The following is a 6,057-nucleotide window of genomic DNA, read 5'->3' as shown; positions in this document are numbered from 1 at the left end:
TATCATAATATATATAGAGAGATGTTTTCTCTGATTTTAATGATGTTTATGATCTTGCTGAGAAGAAAATTCTTTGCAATTTAGGATTTTAAAGACAGAAAGAAATGTAGTGAACTTGAAAGAGAACAGCAGAGGGTAAATAGAAGGCAGGACGCCATCCCTAATTCATCCTATGTGGCATGTATGCATCCTGAGTAGGTTCATACCATATACAAAAAAGCACTGCTTGTAAAACAAAAAGATCAGTTCCACCTAAGCCCAAGGACCCTAGTAACTCTCACACAGTGCCCCTTATAAAAAGAAAACAACATAAAGTGGCGGGAGATATGTCCCTATCAATACTAGAAAATTAAGCACAGCTTGTCCTGAGTATTAAAAGGCATTTGTCAAATGCCTGAGATGAGTAATATTTATTGAGAACAGCAGATGAGGGAGATCAATTGAATTTGAAAAGAAGTACAAGTGAGTTGTGAGACATCACCTGGAGCAGCCCAGGAGCACTGGTGAGGGCAAATGTCTGGGCCACATGCAACAGGGTGTCAGCAACCGAAGCCAAGGATGTCAGGAATTTCAAGGGTAATAACATAATCTGCACTGTCCATCCAAAAACATTTGCAGCCATTGAAATATAAATGTAGGGATAGATTTTAACATAAAAGCTAATTACAACAAAAATGAAATGATCTATACCTTTTATAGCATGCTCTTTCACTTGATCGTTTGTCTCTTAGATATCTTTCCAAATCACCTTCAGACTGTGGACTCACCCAGCTAGAGCTCATCGTGCTGAGCACATTCTCACGCTGGGCTTTACTCTTGTAAAGGCTAGGCTCTGGAGATCCTTTCTCCATCCACATGATCTGCATCAACCCTTGTCCTGGTCCCTTCTCACTTGCCAACAAACACCCTTTTAAACATAGTCCTCTGTTCCTTAAAGACATATTATCACCCATCACTCTATAAACTGACCCTACTTCACTTTTCTGGATAGCGTGTATCACTTCTCTACTTGACATTTTATATGTGTTTATTGTATACCCTTCCTACCAAAATATGAGCTCCAGGAATAACAAAGATTTTTAGATTTAATTCACTGCCATATATACTCCATGGCCATTGGTTTTAAGTAGATTCTTGATAAATATTGTTGAAAGGATGAATATATCAATTATTTAAGTTGCTTATCAATCAAAGTGACCTTGTGATACCTAACTTTGTCTTTCATACATTAAAAGGGTGATAAAAAAGCTCCCTTATCTGCATTGTAAATGTAAAGATAACAAGAGATTTTTATCAATAATAATAACTGATACTTATTGAGTATATGCTGAGTAGACTCCTCCTTTAATCTTCTGTTTAACCTATTCATTGATTATAGTTAAACCCATTGTGGAAGAGGAAGCTGAGGCTCACAGAATTCAGAACTTATGTGAATGATGTTTTATCCTAGTCAGCAAGACGCCAGAGTACACTCCTCAAAACTGCCTCATGCTACTTCCTTTAATACATATAGGATGAGTTCAACTAATGATGATATTAATGTTGTAAGGTCATTACTATAATTTTTTTTTGTAATCACATAGTATTCCATCACAGAGTTACAGTACATTTTATTTTACAAGTTCCTGATTGTTTATTTAAGCTGCTTCATTTTTTTAAAAAACAAAAATCATTGCAGATAGTGTTTCAATGGAATCCTTATATATTTGTCAATATATAGAAAATATACCTATAGAACACATTTTCAGAAGTGTAACAAGTGGGCCAAGCTTTTTAAGCTTTGATAGCTCTAAGTTTCATTTCCAACAGATGGTACTTTTTAACTTTTTATACCAAGACAGTGTATTGTATGTATTAATTGTTCTCTTATGCTTTGTTCTCACCATGACTATTTCATTTTATAAAGGAAACTTGGAATTTACTATCAAGAACTTACAAAGACATAATCTTTTTTGCAAAACCAAATTTATCCTCTCTCTCTCTCTCTCTCTCTCTCTCTCTCTCTCTCTCTCTCTCTCTCTCTTGTTAAGGGGTATTTAACCCAAAGGCACTTTACCACTGACCACTTTGCCACATCTCTGCATTTTTAATTTTATTTTGAGAGAGGGTCTTATAAATTGCTTATGGCCTAGCTAAGTTGCTGAGGTTGGCCTTGAACTTGAGATCCTCCTGCCTCAGCTTCTCAAGTTGCTGAGATTACAGGTGTGCACCAACACTTTCAGCTTCATATTGGCCTCAATACTTGAACCATGTTGTATGGCTTTCATATTTTTTTTAAAGAAACTGTTACAATATCTTTGAAACTTTTGATTCCAAACGTAAACCTTGATATTTATTTTCATTTTAAGAAAGGTGTAAATGTCTTGGCTGTTTAATCTTTAAATTTCTAAGTGATACAAAAGGACTCTTGTAAATTATTTGCTATTCAGGCCAGTAAATATCTTATATGACTTGCCCTAAATTATCTTGAGCAAGGAACTTCTGAAATGTTTATCCAGCTGCTATAAATGTACTTTCTGACTTTAAATTATTCCACAAAGTACTTAAGAAAAAAGAATAATTTCAATACACATATTACCTATGAAGACAAAAGCTCACTCAAAAAATGTACATACTTTAAATATATCCAAATCATATTTGTGTACTTTAGCCTACTGAAGGAAGCAATACAAGTCACTATACTATCTTTTTTCTTTCTTTTTTTTTTTCAGGTACTGAAGATTGAACCTAGGTCCTTGGTCATGTGAGGCAAGTGTCTGGCCCCTGAGCTACATCCCCAGCCACTGTAGCAGCATCTTGAAGATGATGTACCCTAACTATGTCACTAAGACATCATTGAGCCAGGCGCAGTGGTGCACGCCTGTAACCCCAGCAGCTCAGAAGGCTGAGGCAGGAGGATGGCAAGTTCAAAGCCAGCCTCAGCAACTTAGTGATGCCCTAAGCAACTCAGCAAAACCCTGTCTCTAAATAAATTACAAAAAAGGGCTGGGAATATGGCTCGAAGATAAGGTGCCTCTGAGTTCAATCCCTGGTACAAAAAAAAAAAAAAAAAAAAGACATCATTGAAAGTTTACATAAATATTGAAAACATTTGAAAAGTTGTTATAGCTCAAGATTATAATTAGCATTTATGAATAAAATAGAGCACCAATAAGATGCTAACTGGCATAAATAAAATTTGAAATATACATAGAATGATCTTAATTTCTATCTCTTTTCCAGGGAAACTTTTCAAAAGATACTTAAAGAAATTTTCCAAGTTACATTGTACAATTATTTGGGAAGCCTTTAAACATTCCATATATTTGATTACTTCTCCAATTACTTCTCCAATTCCTAGACAAGCTAGGAAGTGCTGGGAGGTCCAAGATAAAGGCATTAGTAAATTTGGTGTCTGGTAAGCCCTTTCCCCATCATCAGTGGCTTGTTGCACCCTCACAGGGTGGAAGCAGTCAATACAGCTTACTTCAACCTATCTTATACATGCATTAATCCCATGAGGATTAATCCCATGCCATCATGAATTAATCATTTCCCAAAGCCCCACCTTAACACTACTATATTGCTCTTCCAGGAATGGTGTTTGGAGGCACACAGAATGGTTCAGCATTTGACATACTGTCATAGGCTTTCCTGTAACACAGCCTCTAAAAAAACTAGGCTGTTTCAAACCCCTGGCAATAGAATTGTTTACCTTTATACAAATAAGGTTGGGAAAGCACCAAAATCTGTGTGTGGTATGTGCCCAGGCAGACTTAAAGTGGTTCATGTTGTGAGACCTAAAGTTCTTATGAGATTATGTAAAACAACAACAACGAAAAAAAAAAAAAAAACAGGTCATCAGGACCTATGGTGGTTTCATGTGTGCTAAATGTGTTTATAACAGGATCAAGCGTGCTTTCCTAATTGAGGAACAGAAAATCGTGAAAGTGTTGGAGGCACAAGCACAGAGTCAGACAGCTAAATAAAAAAAAAAAAAAAAATGAAGCTTCTTTGAGTAATAAAAAGTCAAATGGAAACAAAAAGGTTATAATGTAATGAATTATTGAGGAGAGAGTCTCAACATTAAGACATCAGCTTAATATATGTACATATTATATCCATACACATTCCTCTGTGATAATTATTCAGAATTCAGAATGGACCCTTAAACATTCTTCATGTTTACTATAAACTGGATCTATGTAATTAAAGTAAGAACAAGATACTTTTGCTGAAAGACTTAATAGTTCACCAAATTGAATGCATAGAAAGAACTGTGGCAATTTCCCATTTTAGTTTGTTCATATTTATTTATTTATTTATTTTTTATTTATTTTTTTTTTTGTGTGTGTGTGTAGTGTAGTGTAAATGTAATGCAATCTGGAGCTAAGAATAAGGAAGAAAGCATCTCTTGCTTCTTTTTCTTCATCCTCCCTGCCATCTTCTTAGTTCAGGCCCTGATTACTTGTGCTAAGTCAGTTGTACCAGCCTCCTCTCTCTACAGTGCTACAAATTGGTTGGATTTGACAGTAAGTCAGCTTTATCCACAATGAAAAGTAAACCAGTTCATTAAGTAAAAACATAGCATTTTATTTAAGCCATAATCCAAAAAGAACACCTATTATATTTTTAAAAAATTTGTGTGCCTGCATTATATGTAAAATATCAAGGATGGTTTTATACATTATTTTCCTGAGATATTTATTTGATAAATTTACAAACATTTCATTTTTCTGATGTGCATTACTTTGATATGCCCATAAATCATTTTGTGGTTTCTTTTTTTTCTTCTCAAATGTGTGGCTCAAAGGACCATGAAGAAATGCATTCAATAAAAGCAAATTAAATTTCCATTTTTATACCTATACATTCACCATCATACTTAAATAATTTGGAAACATATTCATAATGGAAAACTGCCATTATGTGAACCATACAATTGGACACATTGAGGGTAATGAAAAGCTTCAGAGACTGTAGTCCCTGTCACAGAGAGCACACAATTCAGTTGAAGCAATATGGTAGTGACAAATGGAAATAAAATTTAAGGGTGTATACAATTTTGCATTAAGTGAGAGATGTACACAATGAGTACTATGGAAATTCACAGGATGAATTCAGTACTTAGTACTTTGCAGCTGAAAAACCTCTGATTTACTCTCATCTTCAACAGAATCACTCTGCTTTTATCTGTTTCATTTGTTTATGCTCCTGGCTAAGATTTCATCTAAACAGAGGGTTCTGTAGAAAAAAATAAGTTTGAAAATCACTTCTGCCATAATGAAGTGGAGCAGTGGCAAGGATACTTAAAACACTATTGGGTAATCTAACACACATGCATATGCTTGGTTTTATGATGCATCGTATGGAGCTTTGGAAGTATATTGATTTACTTTTCTAACCTGCCATTCTGCCATGGATCTCAAACTAAATGTAAACACCAGTGCCTTTTCAAATACTTCTGCCATCTGACATTTCCAGAAAAATAAAATCCATAATTTTTAACATAGCATATTCCTCATTCAGGCTCCAAATCCCTTTTTCCTTTTTTTTTTTTTTAATTTATCCTCATTGCAACATGCAATTTTTTAAATTTTTATTTTACAAATGAGAAGACTGAGATTCAGTATGGCCAGTCATCTGTAGATGAGAGCCCATTATAAAAGTGTGTTAATGTTTGAAAGGCATTCTTTCCTTAACCCTGTGTTATTTCCCATTACACAAACACCTCATCAACCGCAGCATTAAGAGCGTAAGCCTGCTTAATACATGTTTGATAAATGAATATTGAAGCAAATAAATGGATATAAAAGAGAAGTTGAAGATAAAATTTCACCCTCAAGCTTACCTTTCCATTGTAGAGAACATAGCATGAAACTGTGAAAGCCTTTCCTATTTCCTTTTTCCTATGACATATATATATATATATATATTTTGGAAATGGGAAACAGTTTTCCAGTCTTTGATGATCTCTAAACACTAGCTGTTCATTTACCTCAGAGGCAACTGTTATGCTCTGATAGCAACATTTTGAAAACTTCCTTCAAGATCACTACAGCATTAGGGTTTTCTAGA

At 34.6% G+C, this 6,057-nt stretch overlaps 1 pseudogene; it reads left to right on the top strand.

Annotated features, from left to right (window-relative positions):
* Nucleotides 1-3,598: 3,598 nt before the first annotated feature.
* On the top strand, nt 3,599-3,968 carry LOC139707720 (large ribosomal subunit protein eL34-like; annotated as a pseudogene).
* Nucleotides 3,969-6,057: the final 2,089 nt, after the last annotated feature.

Source organism: Marmota flaviventris, chromosome 11 (assembly GCF_047511675.1).
Source record: "Marmota flaviventris isolate mMarFla1 chromosome 11, mMarFla1.hap1, whole genome shotgun sequence".
NCBI classification, from domain to species: domain Eukaryota; kingdom Metazoa; phylum Chordata; class Mammalia; order Rodentia; family Sciuridae; genus Marmota; species Marmota flaviventris.
This window is presented reverse-complemented; position numbering and strand designations above follow the sequence as displayed.